The sequence below is a fragment of the Lynx canadensis genome, chromosome D2, assembly GCF_007474595.2.
Source record: "Lynx canadensis isolate LIC74 chromosome D2, mLynCan4.pri.v2, whole genome shotgun sequence".
Taxonomy (NCBI): domain Eukaryota; kingdom Metazoa; phylum Chordata; class Mammalia; order Carnivora; family Felidae; genus Lynx; species Lynx canadensis.
The window spans coordinates 14,113,729-14,136,823 of record NC_044313.2 but is presented as its reverse complement, the minus strand read 5'-3'; the positions used below and the strand labels follow the sequence as shown (position 1 = coordinate 14,136,823).

At 44.3% G+C, this 23,095-nt stretch overlaps 1 long non-coding RNA gene across 1 annotated transcript in view; it reads right to left on the bottom strand.

Annotated features, from left to right (window-relative positions):
- Positions 1-23,095, bottom strand: part of LOC116738388 — a 57,328-nt gene that overhangs the window by 34,102 nt on the left and 131 nt on the right. The window contains exon 2 of the long non-coding RNA XR_004344269.1: positions 9,666-9,753. This is a non-coding gene — a long non-coding RNA (uncharacterized LOC116738388). The remainder of the gene's footprint in view (positions 1-9,665; positions 9,754-23,095) is intronic.

Sequence of the window (23,095 nt, the reverse complement as noted above, 5' to 3'; positions counted from 1 at the left end):
GGTCCTCAAAAAGTGAAACACAGAGTTACCAAATGACCCAGTAGTTCCTAAGTATATACTTCAGAGAAGTGAAAACATGCATCTGCACAACTTGTAAGTATTATTCATAATAGCCAGTGAGTGAAAACAACCCCAATGTCCATCAGTGGACTAACGAATAAACAAAATGTGATATATCCACACCCTAGAATATTATTCAGCAATGAAAAGAAGTGAGTACTAACACAGGCTACAACATGGACAAACCTTAGCAACATTGGGCTAGAATCAGGGGCTCCTGGGTGGCTCGGTTAAGCATCCAACTTTTGATTTCAGCGCAGGTTATGATCTCACAACTCTGTGATACACTGAGTCACAGGATTACACACTTTATATGAGTGAAAGGCATGGTATGTGAATTAGAGCTCAAAACAGTTATAAGAAGAGGGGGCACCAAAAACTGGGTCTCAGAATGACAATAGGCTATAAAGTCACATCCTAGGAGGAAAAGCTGAAGAGAGTAGAAGTAAAACAGAAAGACTCTGGGGAAGAAGCCATTTTCAAATATTTGAAAGGCTCACACATGAAAAGGCAATGAAATGACCATGTGGCCCAGAAGCGGATTCTGCTCCTCCTTTTGGACTGTCCCCCCCCCTGCCTATACCCCCATAACTCCCACACACCGTTCATGGTCCCGCTTACATGTTAGCCCCAGGGATGCCCTCCAGGACTCCCCCCCCCCGATCTTTGCCGTGTGCTCTCCTAGATTCAGAGCATTTCAAAGATTCTTCATTTGTAATGACATATTTATTTAGTCATTGAGCTATATAGTCTGAAGACCTCACTAAATTACTAGCTCCATGAAAGGACTCTGTTGGCTTCCATGCACTACTGTCTCCCTGGAACTTGCCACAGTGCCTGGCATATAGGAGGTAGTTAATAAGTACTGGTTGGGGGTGCCTGGGTGGCTCAGTTGGTTAAGCGGCAGACTTCGGCTCAGGTCATGATCTTGCGGTCCGTGAGTTCGAGCCCTGCGTCGGGCTCTGTGCTGACAGCTCAGAGCCTGGAGCCTGTTTCCGATTCTGTGTCTCCCTCTCTCTGACCCTCCCCCATTCATGCTCTGTCTCTGTCTCAAAAATAAATAAACGTTAAAAAAATTTTTTTAAATAAATAAATAAAATTTAAAAAAAATAAGTACTGGTTGAATGAATAGATGAATGAGCCCTAACTGTTAGAAAATACAAGCAGACAGCGTAAGGAGGAAATTTCTGGAATCAGAGCTGCCAACAGACGCAATGAGCTGCCCTGAGTGCCCTTGCACTTTGCTCCTCCTGAAACTGTTCAAGCATATGGTGGACAAAAGTGTCACAGAGCAGGTGTAAGCACCAAAGAGATGGTCAGACAAGATTTCTCTCCCTTCTACTTTAAAATCTCATGAGGGGTGCCTGGGTGGCGCAGTCTGTTAAGCGTCCGACTTCAGCTCAGGTCACGATCTCGCGGTCCGGGAGTTTGAGCCCCGCGTCAGGCTCTGGGCTGATGGCTCAGAGCCTGGAGCCTGTTTCCGATTCTGTGTCTCTCTCTCTCTCTCTGCCCCTCCCCCGTTCATGCTCTGTCTCTCTCTGTCCCAAAAATAAATAAACGTTGAAAAAATAAAAATAAAAAAAATAAAATAAAATCTCATGAATAGTTCATATACTCCGGAAAAATTCTAAAAGGCAGATAAGAAAAGTAAGTAAATCAAATCACCCGTAATCTCCCTACCAAGTGATGGCCACGGTTACCGCAGTACAGTTGACCCTTGAACAACACAGGAGTTAGAGGTGCTGACGCCCTGCACACTGGAAAATCCCCGTACAAATTTTGACTCTCCCAGAACTTAACTACTAAAAGGCTACTACTGACTGGGGAGCCTTAGCAATAATATAAACAGCTAATTAACACACGTTTTGTATGCTGTATGTATTATAGACTATATTCTTACAATAAAATAAGCTACAGAAAATGTCATTAAGAAAATCACAAGGAAGGGAAAATACATTTACAGTACTGTACTATACATATCAAAAAGAAATCTGCATATCAGTGGACCTGCACAGTTCAAACCCAGGTGGTTCCAGGATCAACTGTATATCCTTCTGGACACTGGCCGTGTAGTGTTTCATTATATGGACACACACTGTTTTAATTACTACGGGATTATGTGAATCTTTGTACATTCCACGTTGTTTAATCATAGCTCATGGCTCATACTTATTGGCTATTAAATTAGCGCCAGGCACTGTGCTAAACATTCCATATGCATCGGATTCTCCTAAAACCCAATGAGGTAGATACTTAGTATTATTTACGTTTCATATTAGAGACAGGGAAACCGGGGTTTAGAGAAATCACCCAATTCTGTCATGATCACAGGCTAGCAAATGCAGAGCCAGATTCAGATGCCACTAATCTGACTTCAGACTCTAGTAAAGGTCCCACTGATGTTTTCTCAATGAAAAACTGAACGAATGAGGGAATGAGTGAATGGCTGTGTGCTCAACTGCCCACACCAGGAAGAATTAAGCTTCTCTTTACCAGCCGGTTGGTTCTTATCTTACAAAGCTCTAAATGTGAGGTCGCTCATCTCTTCTTGGCTCACTGTCTCAAGGCTAAAATCGGGGTCCGACTCCCACCGGCCACTGGACACCCTGCCTCTAGGGGAACCTCCAATACCTTCTCGGCTGAGCCTCCCCACAGTCTCTGGTGGTCCAGGCTTCCGTCACCCACAGAGCCACCTTGGGCAGAGCCCACCCTGGCCACTTCCGGCCACCTGTCCCCCGGGGACGTGCGGAAGCTGACGGGGCCCCGGGGCTGCTGCGATGCGGCTGTGTCCACGTGTCCACTTCGAAGACGCGGTGCCGCGTCCCGCTGGTACAGGCGCTGCCGGTGCTGGTGCCACCGCCACCGCCAGTGCTGGTGCCACTGCCACCGTGCAAGTGCCACCGACACTGCCAGCGCCGGGCTCACCGCCTCTGCTGCCGCTGCCGCCACGCATCACTGGAACTGCGGCCCAATCAGCACCTCGGGGGTGGGACACTGCTGGCACCGCAGCCGCTGCCCTGCCCGCGCGGCACCGAAACCGAAACTGAAACTACCGCCAGCACTGTGGGGGCGGGGCAAGGGTGGGGGCTGGGAGCTTTCTGTCCCCATTTGCCCAAGCCCCCCCCCCCCCCCCCCCGGCAGCCCCCGGCAGACGAGGGACGGGCTGTTCCCTCGCCTCCAAACGAAGCTTCACCAGGGACTGTCTTGGGCTCTCCTGGGAGAGGACTTCTTGGCTCAAGCAAACAGGGCCCCGGAAAGCCCGGCCCACGTTCCCCAGCCGGCTCCAAACACGGGGCGCAGCGCAGCCGCAGGGGGGAGCCGCCTCTGCCCACCGCTCCCCCCGGCCCGTGGAGCGGGCGCCTTGGTCCCACACTGCGGAGGCCGAGAGACGCGCGTGGCCTCTCTCCGAAAATGCCGCAGACCTCAGGGAACACATCTGCGAACTCACCTGCGAGTCTGCCCCGTTTTCCGTCCAGTCCTGTTTCTCAAAGATACCACTCGTGTTACCTGATTGTGCGTAGGTCTCAGAGTCCGTCTTGGGATAAGGCAGGAAGTTAGAGAAGTAAAAGGAGATCAAATGAAGAGCTGCGAAGCGAATTTATGGATACGCATTTTGAAAAGGAAAGCCCATTTCCAACTTTGGGGATTTTTTTCTGGAGACTTCCAAGGGGCAGAAAATCTTGGCCAAATGACCTGGGAGCTCTAAGTGGAAAACAGGGCTCTCTCAGGAAGCTTTTTTTTTTTTTTAATGTTTATTTATGTATTTTGAGGGAGGGGGAGAGGGGTAGAGAGAGAGGGAGAGAGAGAATCCCAAGCAGGCTCCACAATGTGGGACTCCAACCAAGGAACCCTGAGGTCACGACCTGAGCCACAATCATGAGCCAGTTGCGTAACCAACTGAGCCCCCCAGGTGCCCCTCTCAGGAAGCCTTCTAAATATGAATTACAGAATGACTGCTCCCTCCTGCTTTTTGTAGATAGGCGTTATGAACGCTGCTGGGCACCGCTGATCCTGGCCAAGGTCAGCATCCACGGGCCACCACCCTTCCTGACCCTCCGTGGTCTTCAGCCCAGAACTCCTTCCTTAAAGAGCAGCACCCAGACTCTCAGCCTGCCCAGATAAGTTCATATTAAGGTTTTAATGCCATCACTCCATGCTTCTCAGTCAGAAAGGTCACAGACCATTAATGCCACAGCAAAGCAGGAAAGGGTCTCATCCTCATGGACCTAAGTGGTTCTCAGAGGATGGGTAGGGTCTGGCAAGGCCAAGAGGAAGGGTTCCAGAAACAGAGCAGAGGAACAGAGAGAGAAGCAAAGGGCATGACTGGTCAGTGGCAGAAGGAGGGTCAGAGGACAGCAGGGAAGGATCACCCAGGGCCAGAGGATTGCTTTAGAAATCAATAAGAACCTGACAGCTTATAACGTTTTAGAATCTGATTTTAAAACTGGGATTTCATGCTCATGTGGGGTAAAAATAAATGTGAGAAATGGGCACTTGTATACAAACAACACATTTCCTTTTCCCCCCTAGAAGCAAGCCATAGCATGAGCACAGAATCCAGGAGAGAGGTTTTTGCCCTTGAACTCGCTATTCCTGAACCTTCACCCAACTTTCCAGATCCCACAGGTGCCTCTTAGATCTAATAGAGTTTTTGGTTTTGTGCTAAGGCTATTCTCTGTGCTGGGTTATTAGTCATTCTTGTCCCTCTGCATAACACAGAGCACCTTACAGGAGGCACAGTGGTCACCTGTGGCAGAGAATGAGACCCATGCTCGCCAGACTCAAGAAGACTGAATGATGAAGAAAAGTGTTTGGACAAAGTAGGACTCATCTCTACACCTGAGACAACGCATAGTGAAAAAACTCAAAAATGTTCTTCTACCTAGACATCTCCTCCTCTGATAACCATCTGGCTTAAACGTTAATATGACACCGGGGGCAGAACCTGGAGAGCTTCAAGGTCTGTCTTTAGGAGGATCCTCGTCCACGTACATGCTGTCTCACCCATGCTACAAAGTGGGTTAACACAGGCTATAAACTCACTATCCAAAGTCAGAGAGACTATAATGCATGTATATTCCTTCCAACTGTGACTGGTTCTCTCTCTCCCTGCCTCTTAATCTCTTTATATATATGTATATATACCTCATTTATATATACTACATTCATTTATGTATACATACCTACATAGACATATGTGTATCTTGTGTATATAACTATATATGTATGCATATAGAATATGTATAGTGTACATGTATATACGTATATAAAAGACACATATAAAGAGAATAAGAGAGGCAGGGAGAGAGAATATGTGTGTAAACACACACACACACACACACACACACACACACACACAAATATGTAGTGCAATTCAACTCCATTCAATTTCATTAAATTCAACCCACATTTAGAGTCTTTGCCATGCGCTGGTCGACACAAGACACTAGACACCGAGTCACAGAAGAGTGAAACCGACCTCCAGCAGCTCGCCATCTAGAGGGAAGATAAACTGAACCCACACACCGGGATGGTGGCCACTTAGAATGGGAGGCAGTATGGCTTGGTGGTTTTAGATCAAGGGTGGTTCATATGTGTGCATGCATCATGCTGGCTGGGCGAGGATCCCGCCCTACCACTGTCAAGCTCTGTGACCTTCAACAGGCAGTCTGAGCCCCAGGGTCCTCATCAATAACATGAACATCGACACCAGCACCTTCTTCATGGAGCACTGAGAAATTAACGGTATCACCAGTGAAAGCGCTTACATTGGCACACAGAAGGCATTCGATAAAAGGGAACTTCTACTGTTACAATTATTATTCTTATTGAGAAAAGGGTGCTTTTGTGTCGAGGGGCACAAAAGAAAGAAAGGTCTGTGTAACTTGGGGGTGTCAGGAGGAGCTTCGGGGAAGAGGTGGCATAAGGAACAGGTGTTTGTCAGGAGAACAACAGGGACAGAAGGCATTCCGAGAACAACAGGGACAGAAGGCATTCCGGGGATATGAAAGAGTTTGTTCAAAGGCCCTGAGGCATGAAACATCCTGGCATATCCTGAGAACTGCAAGCAGATCAGCACAGCAGAGTAAGGGTTCAAGGTCAAAAAGAAGCCACAGTCAGATCTAAAAGGCCACCAGACAGCTTCAAACAATGGGATGACAAGATCAGACTTGCTTTCAGAAAGGTTTAGGTACTATCCAACTGAACATGATTTCACCTTCCTCAGGTCACCGTTGTGAGGACCAGTTATCACAAATACCACCAGACCATATTAATGCCACAAAACAGAAGACTTCTGGTCATTCACATGTTCTTTCCTCTGTTCACGACTCTTCAAAAGCTTCTTGTTGTTTTGTTTCAGTTTTAGTAAATAATTGGCTTACTTTTACATGCTGGTTTCATTGCTGCAGAAGGTTTTCTTTACCACTAATGTCTTACAGAACGATTTTCATTTTTGTTTTGTTAATGTTTACTTATTTTTGAGAATGAGAGAGAGAGAGACGGAGTACAAGCAGGGGAGGGGCAGAGAGAGAGGGAGACACAGGATCCGAAGCAGGCTCCAGGCTCTGAGCTGGCAGCACAGAGCCCAACATGGGACTTGAACCCACGGACCGCAAGATCATGACCTGAGCCAAAGTCAAATGCTTAACGGACTGAGCCACCCAGGCGCCCCTTACAGAATGATTTTTACATACTCATCTTCCTAACCACAAGGAGGGTCTTCAGTGGCCCCTTCTTAGCATCCGTAAGAGCCAGACAGTAAATCATTCACCCTCCAAGTACGCAGACAGCGATCACATGCGGCGGATCAGATCTGAGAGACGGAGGCGGATGTGGGAGGCAGAGCCATGATCGGGGTTAGTACTGGAACTAGAAGGAAAATCATATCCCGGGGAAAAAAGCAGTAGGAGTGAACCAAGAAGGTCACAGAAGAAGAAGAAGAAGAAGAAGGACACGTGCCGTGACACAAAACGGGTGGAGGAAAATGCAAAGTGGACCTCTTAAGGGCATTTAGTGACAAAGGAGGTCCTGGAGGGAAAATTTGGAGACAGGCAACTAAACTGTTTAAATGTGTCTCGATTCATTTGCTCATATCATTCATGAGGTCAGCCTATTAGTCGATTCTCCGAATTCTCTTTGTTCAAACATGTTCTGGGTACAGAGAAAATAACGTGACACTGCAGAACAGCGCGTGGTTTCCGACCATGAAGGACTCAGCACAGGAGAAAAGAGAATTCCTTCTGCTCAGGTGTGAGTGGGCACCTGATACGTGCCAGGTATTGTCCTAAGTGTGGCTTACATATGCTGTCTCGTTTAATCTTCATGCGACGCCATTGATAAAATCAGCAGCCAGGGACAGTCTTCTTTCTGGCCCCATTTTCCATTGCTCCGTATTAGAGCAAACAGAGGCAGCAGGCGGGAAAGAGAGCTGAAAACTGCCAGTCGGCAGATACCTCCATCGCTTTGGACGCCACCGCCCCCACCCCCCAAACTGACATCAAAGGGTCTGGTCTTAAGATTTTCCGAAAACAAACATTGCTTCTTGCAATACCCTTTTTCCCTTTGATTTCACAAGCATTGACCACCCCCCCCCCCAAATGCAGTAATCCTGCCATTCCCTTCAGACCAGTAAACATGCTCGGTGCATCGTGTGCTCGAGTGCAGGTATATCCAATTCAGGCACAAACAGGGAGTGTCGTCATCCCCACAGGACCTGCCAGTGGGTCAAGTCCAAATTCTGGACTCAGATGCACTATCTGAGTGCCTCTTTGGGCTGTGGTTGCTGCAGCCTGGAGCTCCTGAGCACCAGGGGTTGTTTGCTTAAGTTGTTAAAAAAAAAAAAAAGTAAAAAAAAATATATACATATATATAATAATCCTATCAACCTCTCATGTGGCACTCCAACTTAGCATGTATTTTGGGTCAACTAAGAAACTCAAAGAGCACTGCAGGAACAAAGTGTGAAAGGGATACCAGGGTGGCTCAGTCGGTTAAGCGTCCGACTGCAGCTCAGGTCATGATCTCCTAGTTTGTGGGTTTGAGCCCCACGTCGGGCTGCGTGCTGACAGCTCAGAGCCTGGAGTCTGCTTCAGACTCTGTCTCCCTCTCTCCCTGTCCCTCGCCTACTCAGGCTCTCATTGTCTCTTTCTCTCAAAAATAAATAAAAAAGTTAAATTTTTTTTAAAAAGTAAGTGTGAAAAATAGCAACATCTCCATCAATTGCTTTGTTTCTCAGACAAAAATTTCTCCCCTGAAAAATCAAATGAGCAAGAAGTTATTTATTGAACACCTACTATGTGACAGGTACTCTATATCCAATTGCACATTACAGGATTTCTTTTTCGTTACTGTCTTCCCTTCTTTGAAATATTTAAAGCATTGGTCAGGATGCTTTAGCTGTTTTGTCTTCAGGCAGTTTTATTATCATGAAATGTCTTCAGAAGCTTAACACTGTTAGCTAGGCAGAGTTTTCAGAGTCTTTTTTGGTCTGTTTTGTTTTCTTCCTACTATTTTTTTTTTTTTTTACCTAAAACTTTCCTCTTCTTACTCTCTGATTTCAGGGAGAAAAAAATCTAGCATCTGGGTCCTGAGACCACTTGAAATGTCTGGGCCGAGGGCTGCTAATGACCTCCCAGAGATAACCCAAATTGCTGATTTAGCAAAGCCCATTCTTGACCTTGACACAAGACAAGACAGGCAAAGGGAGAGGACTTGCCAGGCAGCAGTGAAAGAAGACAGATCGTGGAAGGGCTCAGATCTCCCCGGGCCCCCTCCCCCATTCAGCAAACACCTGGCTGAGTTGGAAAACATGACCGGTCCAACCTTCCTATTGGCACCAATTGAAGCTGTCAGCTCTCGGCTTGTCACCAGTTGCACTGGGAGGCCCCGGGCAGCCACAAGAGCCCTAATTAGGCAGAAATGACACTTCTACAACTGACCTGCCAGGACCTTTGGCAAACCATTTAACATCATTAGTTAACATTTTTTAAAAGTGTGAATGTAAATGAACAGCCACTGGTTTTCAATGGAGTTTGTCGGTGGCATCTCCCCCCACCCCCCCCCCCAGCTCACTCTTTCTCTTTTTACATGAATAGCCCACTTGTTTCCTCCAGAATTGGAGGGAGGCACCAGGGAAAATGGAAGAAGAGGACCAGTCCTCTGTGAGGAGAGACGTTAAAGCATAAACAAGCCCGAAGGATCCAGAGACATCTCTTCCTGCCTCGGTAGAGGCCTGAACACACACAAGGCCCCAGAGCCAGCAGGGCAGGGCAGGGCAGGGAGGGGACAGGTGTGTGCCCAGCCAGGTCCTGCTCCGTGAGCTCGGCTTGTGAGTGTGGATGTCGGCTGTGGCCCATCCCGTGCGAAAGCAATTTCATTTCCTGAGTCGAGGGTGCTTCTGAAATACTTTCTCTCGTACCTCTTACCACTCGCCGGCACTCTGAACAAGCAGCCGCTCTGCGGTGGTTTAGCAAGTATCTTACGCGTGCTTCAATCTAGCTGTACCAGCTTTAAATGTACCCAGTCCGTCTCTAGACAAACGAAATTCCAGGGGTAACTACTTCCGACGCCAGTTTGGTACTTACACAGATGAGTTCGTTTCCTACCTGAAGCTGGTATTTCCCACCTTGAATCACACTTGACTTTGCTCTTTGCTGCACACCCACAGAATCTGTACACGCCAACATTCTCCATCTGCAGGAGGGGGGAAAACTTCACTGTGAAAATGTCACCTTATCCATTTCCGCGCTGCTCTCGAAGCGTGTGTTTGTGCCGGCTGACAGCTGGAAGAGGCTGCCCAGAGCAGAAGGGAGGCCAAGGCACAGGTGGGCAGCGGAGGAGCCAGGTTCCCCCAGGGCCTTTGCACTTACCACCTACTCTTTGGGTGGCCCTGGTAAGGTGCTTTGCCCGAGTCTCAGATGTTTTTATCTGTAAGACAGAGATAATGCCTTCCTACTTCAGATGAGAAAAACAAGAGATGGAAATATCATGAGAACTGGGAAGCACCGTGTAAATAAAGACACGGAGTGCCAGATTAATTAGACGGCCAAAACTGAGGCACTATGCCAGGTTCTCAGCTTGGAGAGATGAAACTGAGAATCTGTCCTCTTGCTTCTCAAGGCAGGCTGGACAAAGCCACTACACCACTGGCACATCCCAGGTCCCTCTCTGTACCCCCCCCCCGCCCCTCCTGTCTCCCCACCTCCACTCCTGCTTCTTCTCCAAAGGGCTTTAAGAATTACAAAGAAAAGTGCATGGGTGCAAAGCAAATTCTTAAAACCCGTGGTCATATTAGCTCTTTAGCTTCTCTGCTAGATCCTAGGCAGTACGAAAGGGGAAGCTCATTTGTCTACCTCTGGATTTCCAGAAGCCCTGAGGACAGTGACAGGTATACAGTAGATGCACAATAAATGTTTACTGTGTCGAAATGCAGTGCAGCTTCCAGATACGTGCTTATAGCAGCTGGAAGGTGTGCTTTACGGAGGCAGCCCAGCTCCTGGATTTGGGGGAGCTTTGCTTGTCCCTGAATTAAAAATGAGTAAAATCAAGCGGGCAGCATGTGGTGGAGAATGCCTGCAAGTCGCCATGAGAGAGAGAAGCAAAAGCAAACAATCTGAGTTTGGGGCAGAAAGAGAGAGAAAATACTGGAAAACGTCCTTAATAACAGTAAATGGGAAAGGGAGAGAACAGCTCATCGTGATGGAGTATTTAGTGCTTTTAAGCTAAATACCTCAGCATATTAAGCAAATAGAGAAAAGCCAGCTAGAAGATGTCAGCAAATTGAAGGGAACGGTGCTCAGAAAGCTCAGAAAGCCGATAGGAGGTGTCTGGTTTTGACCCCTTTTCCCATCACATGCCTGGTCTGCGCCCGCTTGTTTAGTGTTGCTTCTCCTCTCCAGCTGGGGAGCTTATTGAAAAGCTCTTGCTCCCTGCCTGGTTTTGGCACATTTTCTGCAGGTGCCTCCTACTGTGGCCACAATGGGCTGCTAGGGAGGTTTAGACCTGTCAACAGCTCCAGGGGAGGGGGTGGCGGAGGGAGCGCAGCCATTGTCTTAAAGGGCCAGTGACATTGTGCGCCTTGGAGCCTGCGGCACCGGCACCTGCTAATGAGATGAATCCTTTCTCCCCACTTGCTCTTTCTCTCTTTAATGATTTAACTTGATCGCTTTGGTTCCTTTCTGGACAGGGAATTGCTCCGTTGATAATATAAAGTAATTGCCTGTAAAACATTGCTCCGCAGCAACTACTCCTTCCTTGGCTGAAAATGTCACAGCAATTGAAAAGCTCTTAGCCCAGTTCAAGAATGAGGTTGCTCGAGAGAAGGGTCTTTGCATATGTCACCAAGCACTCTTGGGTTGTGAGAGTTGCGAGTTCTTGGTGTGTCTAATTGAGTTTTAAGACAGAGACTTCTCCTTCCTTTATCACAGTATGATTTAGTGTGTGACTGGGGACAACTGACCAAGCTGAACTAAAAACTCCTGGACCCTAGAATTAGAGTACGTTCAGGGACAGCCACTGTTTTCTCAATCCCTGTGCCATTCTTTTCTCAGAGCCCCGAATTCGGAGGGAAGGCTACGTGGGTCAAGTGTGATTTAGGAGAGCATCTTCATTCCCATCACCTAAGAAGAAGGAATCTTTGTCGAGTAGGGACTGGGGGCCTTGGCTTTGCTAAGTGGGATCGATGCTCTAATTGTCTAAGATTTGCTGATTGTTTTTCAGACCTGTCACTTGGCGGCAGCAGTGACACACTGTGGGAACGGGGACCACACGCCTGAGTTTTGATAAATACTTTATTAGTCACTGCCACGCCAATGTGGGGAGTAATTCACCTGGAGAAAAATCGCTTTGTCGTAGGCATGAACCTGCCAGCAAAATAAACAGTGGTTAGTGACGGTTTCATTTTCTCTGACAGGTGAAAGCCTGAGTCTGTATCTGAATGAGAGAGAGAAACTTTCTTCCCCCTAAGTGGTGGGAAGCACCACTTGCTAAATGAGATGCTGCCGCATTACTAATTCGGGAACAAAGCTTCAGGTGAATCATCTTCCAACCAGATGAGCCGTGAATAGGTTTTGAAGCTGATGAAGTAAGGGCAGTAGACATGCTTATTACTGTACTTTATAAAAAGGCAAAAACATCTGCCTGCTTACTTGACAAACTCGAGTACAGAGAAGGCAGCTACAAAAAAAAAAAAAAAGGACATTTAAAATTATACATCTGAAGAAAGCTGCAGAATTTTTACAGCTAACCCCCTCAAAGATCAGGCTACAAGTTCCATTACTGTAAATAGTGAAGCACTTTCTTCTTGGAATTTAGGAATTTGGGATTTTAGATTTTTACATCTTTTAATATTGTCAGAATATGTCTGATATTCAGTTGGGGCAATTACACATATGATAGATACCAAAATATACTGCACATAATAGAAGTAGCTTTTATCTTTTACTCTATCTTTCCTTTATCCATAATGAAGCGAATAAAAAAAAATCACCGATTAAATAAACTGATTCCTGAATAGAAGAATTATGTTGACTGCCTTTTACCAACAACTAGTTTTTTTCTATTTGTGTGTGTGTGTGTGTGTGTGTGTGTGTGTAAAATGAAGGCATGGAACTAAGTGGCCCAAAAGTTTTGCTGGCTCTATGATTTCCTTATCTATTATGATGATTCCTGTAATGGAAACAAATAAGCAGCAAATATGACCACATGGTTATTTCTAACAGCTTGGCCTATGGGACAGGCGGTCAAGACAGAGTAAGGGCAGGGTGAGTGAAGTCCCTGCAGCCACGACTAGGAGAGCCTGGACTGTGGGGCTAGAGTCCCAAACCCCCTTGCAAAAGATGGCTTAGGAAGCAGGAATGCAGGGAAGGTGGCCCTCGTGGTGGGGGGTATGGGAAGGTGGTGGCCGGTGTCCTCCACATGAACCCCCAGAGTATGCTCCACATTTCTGGAGGGGGGAAAAGAACATGTGAAGAAGAGAAAAGCAAGTCAAGCAAGCACATCCATCTTCCGTGAGACGAACGTCAAATATGACAACAGCCACAGGACTGGTTTCACTTTTGTATCCTCCCCTCTCATATACTTGCACATGATGCAAGAGGTCTGAATAGAATTCCAAAGTTCAGAGATAACGAAACGGGGATTCACATTTTATTGCTCATGTGGATCTTTGCAGCACATTTGAAACCACCTGACTTCACAAGGTAGAAATTAACTTTGGGTTACATGCTTTTGAGCCTCAGACTAAAAAGGATTGGTCAAGATGTTGGGCAGGTGTTTAAAAATAAAAGAATGCATTTTAAAATGCATCATTTCCTGTGCCTGTGCACAACTAAGTGATGAAATGTACACAGAGCGATGAGAATTATACCCCGGGCTAAACTGTGATTGTTCTCTAGGGTAATCGTTGACATTCTTCATAATCAGATTTGTACATTGCCACAGACATTTCAACCCGAGCCCTTTATTTCGCATTTACGTTTGCTACTGACATATATCCACTTAACGCAGAGAACTGTTAAGATCCTTTATACTCACGCAAAAAGTTAACATCAAGCTCATGGGCAATAGTACCTGTTGCAATGTTTGTACTCCAGATACAAGTTGTACTTACTTCCCAGTTAGAAAATAATACCAATTTAAAATTTGCTTTATAGCTTCTGAATTAAGATAGAACCACTCACTAAGGGAAGAAAAAGATTTTAGTATTTCATCCCTCGGCAGAATGCATGGGCTCCTTCTCAATCAACATTGCAGCTGCAGCATTTGTGAGGGAGTCAGACAACACAGAAGCTAAGGCAAGCACAGGCTTCACTCCCCTCCCCCGCGAGGAGCTTGGTTCTACTTTGTTTCTTACAATTTTCTTAGAATTGCATACTGCAAAGTTTCCTTTCTTTCAAAAGTCAGAAAGCACTCAGTAGCCAAAGAAGTGTTACCATCCTGTTTCTCTCTCCAGTTTGTGTGACACGGGATCACAGCCCCCTTCCAGAGTTCAGCGTATTTTAAAATATCCAACTGAGCAAGATGCACTTGAGTAGTCAACAAGTATGCCCGGCCCAAAGGACTAGTTGGAAGATGCCGACCATTAAAAACCCTACATCTTTACCTGCATATCTTGTGAAAAATAGAGGAGCTAGGCTGGCATGAGGTGTATCTCCTGAAGTCCAAATTTGGAGAGCAAGGTGAGTTGCTCATAAATGCCATGATCATAGGAGCTGGTCCTGATGTGACAGTTAAGCCTTCACCCTAGAGGATACAAGGGTGTGTGTGTGTGTGTGTGTGTGTGTGTGTGTGTGTGTGTGTGTGTGTTTCTTAGCACTAGGGCTTGGAAAGAATATGAAAGGTTCAAGGCATGCCCCTAGTGAGTTCAAATCAAATGTAGACAATACATACAAGGGAAGGTAAAAATGATTATTTTTAATTAAAAAAAAAACATTTGGTGATTCCTTCTATTCTCATATAACAAATAATACTTGGAAATAAAGTCTATCGCAAATACAAATTAAAAAGATCTTGAAAATTTGAATTCTTCATTTTGATTACATTTCCTGCTTTTGCAGATTTATAATTATCTCAAAAAAAGACAACTGTTTTCCAACAACAGGTTTATAAGAAATGTACAAAAAAATATATTAACTGAACAGATTTTTTTTCCAGTGGTCTTAGTTAAGAATTCACAATGCCTAGATTTTCAATAAAGTAATAAATAACCATACATAGGACAACATCTATTCTAAAGCATTTAAATTGATAAACACACATTTTAGTTATTTCAAATATCATACTTTAAAAGTTGTTTTTGTTCTTACTCTACAAAACATAGTCTTTGATTCTTGCCCTGTAAAAGACAGTCTTTGATTTTGTATTCTTAAAATCAGCACACAGGCCTTACTTTCCCCTTATATACTGTCAGCTTGGCTAGCAAGAAAAAAGAAAGCATTTAATGATTAGGAAACCAAAGTTTAGGTCAGATACGCACGTTAATAAACATTCCAACAAGTGTGGGCATAGAATAATTTTACAGGAACTCTACTTTTAATACTGCAGAAGGAGAAAAACTCTTTAGAAGGCACAGATACCTAACTGAGGTTAACTGAGACACTCTTTGCTATAAAATGCCCCGCCTCATGAGTTTGTTACATGGTCTCCTCTCTTTTCAAATTCCCATAAAGATTCCAAGGCAATATTTGTGTAATTATTATGAGTGCAAATATTTGGCCATGAACTTTGGGGAAGAAGGTTACCTAGGATGGCTCGGGGATATTTTAAATCACCTGGTTGTTCACAAACCAACTCCAATTTTTACAACAGTCTAACAGCAGCTGTTGAACAAGGGCCTCTCAGCTCCTTTAAGGAGTCTGGCCAGTTCCCGAAAGGGCAGTGGCAGAGGGCGGACCTTCGGTTACCCATGTGGGCTACACTTGGCTGTATTTCTGTGCACACAAAAAGAAGTGGAGACCAGGGCAGGCCCCCAGATACTTCTCTTCCCACCTCAGTTTGCCTCAACTATTTATTTCAAGTGAAAGTGCTGTCACACAAAACCATCTTAATACCGATCATTCTTTATTCCTGTCTGAACACGACTGTCTTAAATTCTCTCCTACTTTCCTTTCCCTTCCTCTCTCCAAACTACAGCATTTAAATCTGGTTATGCTGACTGTAGCCCAAGCAGAAGACAGGCATCATTAAAAACATTTTAAAAGTATTTCCATTTCAGAAATAACATTTTAGTCTTTCATCCTGACCAGATCTCTCCTTAAGTATTAATGGAAACATTATTCTTCTGAGAAGCGAATTCTGACCATTACTGCTCTTATTTCTGCAATATCTACCTAAGATTTTGGATGCCCAAACACAAAATATAATAATGGTATTTAATTAAAAGCAGGACCCCTTATTCCTTGCTAACATACAATTCTGTGTATTTTTTAATTGTACAGAAATTTAATCTAACACATTAGATTGGCATTAGAGATTCATTCACAAATGTCACCTTAAATAATTCTGGAACTGTGTAGGGCTCCAATGATACTTATAAATGATTGTCATATGTAAAAAAGATGCAATTAAATCAAATCATACTGAGAAATTTGCCTAAGATGATTTTATTTGCTAAAAACGCCTGGGAACTTCCTCTCCAAATTTACTCCCCCGAAAGAAAACATTCTCATCTGCATCTATGACTACAATTTTTAAAAATAGTCAAGGAACACAAAGTTTCAAATGTCTTAAATGAAACAAACAACAAAAGGTAAATCAAGTTAGAAAAAGAGCAAACACCACCAATGACCCTTCATTTTGCCAATAAGAAAATGTCAAGAATCAAGTCCTAAATTTTTGACAACTGAATTTTTTAAATCCCCCAAATAATATTTGACAACTTAACGTTACCATGAGATTCATGACCAGGCCAGTAGAAATCATCAGTTATAAAGGCATAGAGTGTTTTGATTTTGCTAATAAGAAATAGATAATTCCTCTTAAGCAGATTAACTTAAAGTACATTTTCAGGGAAGCTAAAATCCCCTTCAATCAAGTTCTTAAGTTTAATTACAAAAGTCAAACAATTTACTGGCTCTCACTCAAGCACAATAACAAAATAGGTGGACACACGACTCTCAGAGGCTGGGAAACAGACCAGATCAATGTTTGCAGCAGTTACAGAGAAAACATTTTCAGACGTAACTAGATAAAACATCTAACTGGTCCTCTTAACTGGGATTTCTCCTCTCTTTCTTCTTTGCTGCCCCCTATGTGGGAAAGATGCTTAACATTTTCCTCATTCAAAGTAAATGCAATTACTATATTTATGTTGCTACTTTTATATTAAGAGAAGTACAAATTAGAAAACCTGGCCTTTGTAGAATATTTTATATGTATTCATTTTGCTTTATTAGCCCCTTAATTATGTCACAGAAATACTCTTAAGTTGTCTCTATTTCTACAAAGTTAAAAAAGTATCTACTTTAAAATGGCAAAATAGCTTACTTGAAGAGTTTCTTTTGCCTCATTTTTCCTCTTTCTTTTTACTGTCTAAACTCACTGGATAATTGCCCTACTTCCAATTTAATTCTTCCTATATAGAAATTGTGTGTCTATATCCTGAAAAATACCAATTAAACTGCCAGCAATAACATCTCCAACAGTATCTTTTGGTCTTCGGTGTCAAAGCCCTCTGAACAAATGACCGGAAGGCTAAATCTAATACAGTCTTTGACAGGATGCCAGCTTTGAACACTCACATTGCAACCGTGGCTCCGGCTTTCTGCTTTATTTGGGAAACAAGAGAGAAATAACACATCAACTCTATAATTTTGCACAAATGGTAAAGGTTAAAACAAAAGTGATAGATTACCAGGAGGTCTGATTATCTCAAAATGTCATTAATATTGTTTTAAGAGGGGGGGTTCCCCTTATCATTTAATTCAATTCCACCTGAATTCCTGTACAAAGTCAAATAAAGGTTTTCAGACAAATATAGTAAAACTGCTAAAAATGTTATTTTCCTTCTCCTTAATTTCTTTGGCAATAATGACATCATTTACTATGTATTGGGCATGGTGGGAAGAAGGCTCCGTGGATTTTCCAATTTAATCTCATAGCAATCCTATGAAATTGAAAATATTAGTTGATGAGGAAATGGGCTCAGAGAGGTTAAGTATCTTGTACAAGGACACACAGCTGGGAATGGAAGAACCGGACTCTGACCCGTGTGGTCTGGTTCCAAGGCCCAACACTTCTAGGCCTTCTTGGCTGTATCCACTATCAAATTTTCCCTGGGTGAAGCTTTACCCATTCTCTAACATGATCCCTGAAGAAATATTTTAGGGCAGAGGTTCTCAACCTTAGCTGCACATTAATATCCCATATAAAAAAAATTCCTCTGTGTGGGCCCCACCCCTGGAGATTCTAATTTAATAAGTCTGGGGTAGGGCCTAGGCATCAGTGTTTTTTAATACTACAGCAGGGAATAGATACCCCTCTTCTTCAAGGGGCTTAGATTCTAACAGTGTTCAGATGTTACCAGAATTTGGTAGAATCCCCACATGATTCTAATATGCAGCTCAGATTGAGAGCCAGTGATCAAGAGATTAACACCATTTTCCCAGACTCCTTTCTCCATGCCCTCAATGTGAGCAGCTCAACTGGCTTATCCAGAAAGGATGGCCAAGAGCCTAACAATTGCTGACATGAGACCGTGGAATCTAACTACCGAGATTCTAGATTTGAGAGGCAGCAGAGCGCAGCGGGAAATGCATGGGCACTGGGGTCAGCTGGTTCAAATTCCATCTCCACTATTTGCTTACTGTATCACCTTGGGCCAACCCCTTACCTCTTGTGGTTGTGTTGCAGAATTCAATGGGATGATGTAAGGAAAACCTCAGGCATATAAAAGTTCTCCATCAATGGTAGTTGCTGCCCGGGTTTTTGTTGCTATTACTAGCCCAGAGGTAATGACTATTGCCAGGAGACATTGGTAGTGAAAAAAATCAAATTACAAAAACATTTTATTATTAGTCTAATCATTCCTACTTTTATTCCTTCGCATTTAATTTATAGCTATTTATATTGCAATTAGCTTGGCAACCCTCATTCCTGACAACTGGGCCAGGAGGGGTAACATTATCACTCCCATCTTTAGATGGGGAAAAGGCAACATTTCCATCTATTCTCTCTCCAGTTTCTAGGATTCTAAAGATTAAAGACACCTGCAATCATGTTCATTAGTTCCCTATGAAAAATGATATTCAACACAGATGGCAAATGCAGGCAAGAATTAACAGGCACTTGATAGCAACCCCAAAATAACACCTAAATAATCACTTCTGAACATGAAAGTCATGGCAAACAAGTTCCAATTTATAGAAAGGTGTTAGAAAGGATTAGGGGGAAATGAACAAATATGTTTTTCTTTATCCTCATTCATTTAGGAAATGTCTGACATAGCTTAGAAATTCTTTTTCAAATGCAGACTGAAGCATGATTAATCTCCTCCATGAAGGGTCTTCATTTAGCAGATAGGACTAGACTGGTATGCCCTGATATTTTATCTTGAATCAAAGCTACAAAATAGGAGACGTCTAAGATGAAGAGACCTGATTCAATGGCTCTCAGTCAAGGTCCCCGAGAAGCCCCCATACTATAGGCAAAGAGCTCACAATTCCAAATATGCACCAGACACATGCCCGACCTGGAGAGCAGCTTGCCTATAAATGTATTCTTTGTCACATGTATGGAGGTTATGTGAATGAAACACATATGCTCCAGACATACTACTGAATTCATAGTCACTGTATATAACCACTGTTACATGGCGGGGGGGGGGGTAGTTTCTTCCATTTTTTTGGTTGTTAAAAAGGAGTCTTCATACTCAAAAAGTTTAGGCAACACTGATCTAGACCAGCCACTCATTTTATTGATGAGGTCTAGATCTTGGGAACAGCTGGGACTCCAATCTGTCTTCTAATTCCCAAATGTCCCTTGTCCCCTACCACACCCATCCACTGCGGGCACCCCATCTGTGGGATGTCAATAGTCATGGCGGTGTCCTCTCTCTAAAGGAAGAGGGTATAGTCCTACCCTCTGTCCCTGGATATCTTCCAGAATTTTCCTTATCTCCTGAGTCTTTCCTTTCCCTTTCTTTCCCTTCTTTTCCTCCTTTCAACTCCCCTGTTTTTACCCTTAGAGTTAGCTGCATTCAATGCCTTTCAAGCTCTGATGTTCTCTGAGTGCCCTTGGACATTTAGTCTCAATATGAAATGGAAATATAGTTACCAAGGTACTAAAACAAGGAATGTGCTAAGTATGTATACAATACGCATACACGTGAATGTAGTTTACAGCTAAAACCCCAGTACTTCTAACATCTATAAAAAATCAGAAAATTGGAATATTCATGAATAGTCATTTTATTTACTCTGGATCTGTCAACACTAATAGAATGTTAATAAACGCCTAGCATACCAACTTTTCAAAATGCTTTCACGTCTCTTAATGCAGTTTATTGTCCTGATAGCTCAGCAGGATGTAAGTGCTAGGATCAAGGCCCACAAGAACTTAAGTGCCGTGAAGGGAAGAAATGTTACCTATTTTGTTCACTGCTGTTTTCCTAGTGTCTAGTCTCTGCCACATGGTAGGCATTCAATAAATATTTATTGATTGAGTGAATGACAGAAGTTAACAGGGATGGTAGATTTAGCTATTTATTTAGCCTACATGTAGTTTTATTTTTAAGAGGATGGCAAGATTCTATAAAGGAACAACTGACTCCCTAATATCTTTTCAGTCTTTCATTCTCCTTTAATTTCAGTCTTTAATTTGACTTAATGTTATTCCTTCAAATATCTTAATGTAATTTTTCAAAGTTATACAAGTAGTACATTCATTTTAGAAAAATCAGATACTACTAATAAAGAAAATTAACATTCCCAATGATCCCATTACCCAAAGACAATACACTTAATATGCCAATGTATATTCTTTCAGAATTTATTCTTACGCATATGTACACACGCACATCTGACACATTCCAAAAACACTCTGTCTTAAACTCCATTAGATTGTTTTCTTTTTTCCCTAAGCTTTTTTTTTTTTCTTTTTTGGCTCACTGCCTCTTAGAGCACCTTATCCTCCTCCTATGTCCTAAATATATTTCTTCCCCAATATTTAGGTCCTTGCTTCTATAGGATTTTTCCCTTTTCCCTCCAGAAGATTCATCTATCCTTATTTCAACTTTAAGTGCCATGTGGATGGGTGATCTTCATATCGTCAGTCTTCCCTTCTCTCTGAGATACCAATGCTCCACAAGCCCCACACATCTAAAACCAGATGCACCCTATTCCTTCCATCAAAACCACATCACTCACTTATCCACCCCATTTCTATCAACTGTAACAGAACTCTAGGAGCCATCCTCAAAGGCATAATCTTTGGTCCCCCAATCCCACATCCAGTCACTCACCATGATTCCCATCCTTCTTCCTATTAACTCTGTCATCCACCTCTTGCCAGTGCTATCAGTGGGCTTTAGGCCCTCACATCTGCATCATTTTCTACCTGTGTCTCCTGCTTTCTGTACAACTAACACCCTCCAAGCTTACCCATTGCTGCCAGCTAACTTCCTAAAACACCATTTCCATCCTGCCCATGCTACTTTTCTATCCTGATGTCTCTTTATTACTGAAAACAATCCTTTGCTCTAGCCAGCCTAGTGTATTCATTATTCACTCAACTCCAAAACATTTTAAGTATTTATTAGGCATTTATTATATGTAAAATCCACTCATTCACTCAACACCTATTTACTGAGCAAAGATCTGTAAAGTAATGTACTGGGGACACCATGGTGAACAAGACAGACCAAGTCTCTGTCCTCATGGAATCTAGAGGCTGGTGGGTTACAGAGGGGAGACTCCAAAAGATGGTGGTCCCAGCCCAGGGCACTTCCAACCTTCCATTTAAGTGTCAAATGAGTCGAGACATCCCTGAAGGCTGAGCTTTGTGGCCCAGACTTCAAGTGGGAAAGGAGTTCAGAAGGGAGGGCTGAGCGAGGAGAGCTGATGTGGAGCACCACGTCTCTGCAGATGTGGGAGTCAGCCGGGCATTGAAGGATGGGCGTCCCAGAGAAAGGGGTGCCTTCCATCCATGGGGATAGGAGGAGAGGCGCAGGGGTGGGATGGAAACACCAGCAGCAAGAGCACGGGCTTATTTCGTATAAAGGTTCATTCAACACTTATTCAGCAGAGCACACGTTCTGTCCCTGCAGGCCCGGGCTCTGAGGGGCATGTGAAGAGTACTAATACCAGGCTACTACCATGAAGGGATTTCCATCTAGCAAGGAGGATAAGGCAGGCCCATGATGATGTCACATCCCAGCAAGTGAGATGTTCCATCAGAGATTTGGAGACAACACTGAGGGAGCTCAGAAGGAGGTACATGTCTGGGTTTCTGTATCAGTTTTATAGAATCACATATTTTTATACATCTACCTGCCTCTATTGAAAATATCTTATTTTAAAGTGTTTTCTCACTCACTTTCTCATTTTATCCTAAGGGACTTGTGAAGCAGGCAGAATAGACCGGACTGTTTTCCAGAAAAGCCAAATACAACAGAGATGTTTTAAGCGATCTACTTAAGTCAGGAACACTTATAGGTTAAGAGTAGAACAAGAACACCTGCCCGTGTCGGCCCACTCCCACCTAAGTACCTAGAGCAGAAGGCACAAGAAGTTCTATAATTGCACTGACACCCGGCAGGTGTAAGGAAGCCAAGTAGGCAGTTGGATTTAAAAGGGCAGGACTGAGGCAGCCTCTGAAGGTACTGGAGAAGGTACATGACCCAGTGCCAGTCTTACAGTCCCACTTTTCCTTCTCAAGTTTTGCCTGTATCGTTCCTCACCCCTAGGCCTGTCCAAGCCATAACCATTCGGGGTTTACCCCGATTTTTTTCGGCCCACACTGGTTTTCCCTTCCAGTGATTTCACCCCACTCATTTGCCAGCGGAGGGGCAGGGGGACAGGGGGTGGGATCGCGTATCCGGTTCTCTCCTGCGCACCAGTGTGTCCGGCCAGCACGCTGCTGGCCTCGGGACAGGCGGCTAAATACGGGCGAATGAATGAATTCCTGGCACCTCCACGGGCCAGCGAGGATATAACCGTCCCCAGGAGTGGGCTGGCAAGGTGTGCCCGCGCCACCCGGAGGAGCTCACCCACCGCGAGGGACGAGGGAGTGTGCGGGGGCAGGGGGGGGAAGGGTAAGCAAGAAGGCCCGGTGCCCAGAGCGCGCCACCCGAGGCTCCGGTCCCCCGCGGGAGGCCGGGACTAACGCTCCCACGCCTCCGCAGAAATCGTGAACTCTTTCCCCATCAGGAAAAGTGTCGGGGAAAGTGGTGGGAAACGACGCCGCCACTGCGCGAGCGTCAGGAGTGGAGGAGCCCCAGGCCCAATCCCTCAGGAAGAGGAGGGAGGAGCACGGGAGGAGCCATGCGCACCCAAGACCGCGGCAAGAACCCGGGCGAGAAGCCACGCGAGATCTGGGGTCG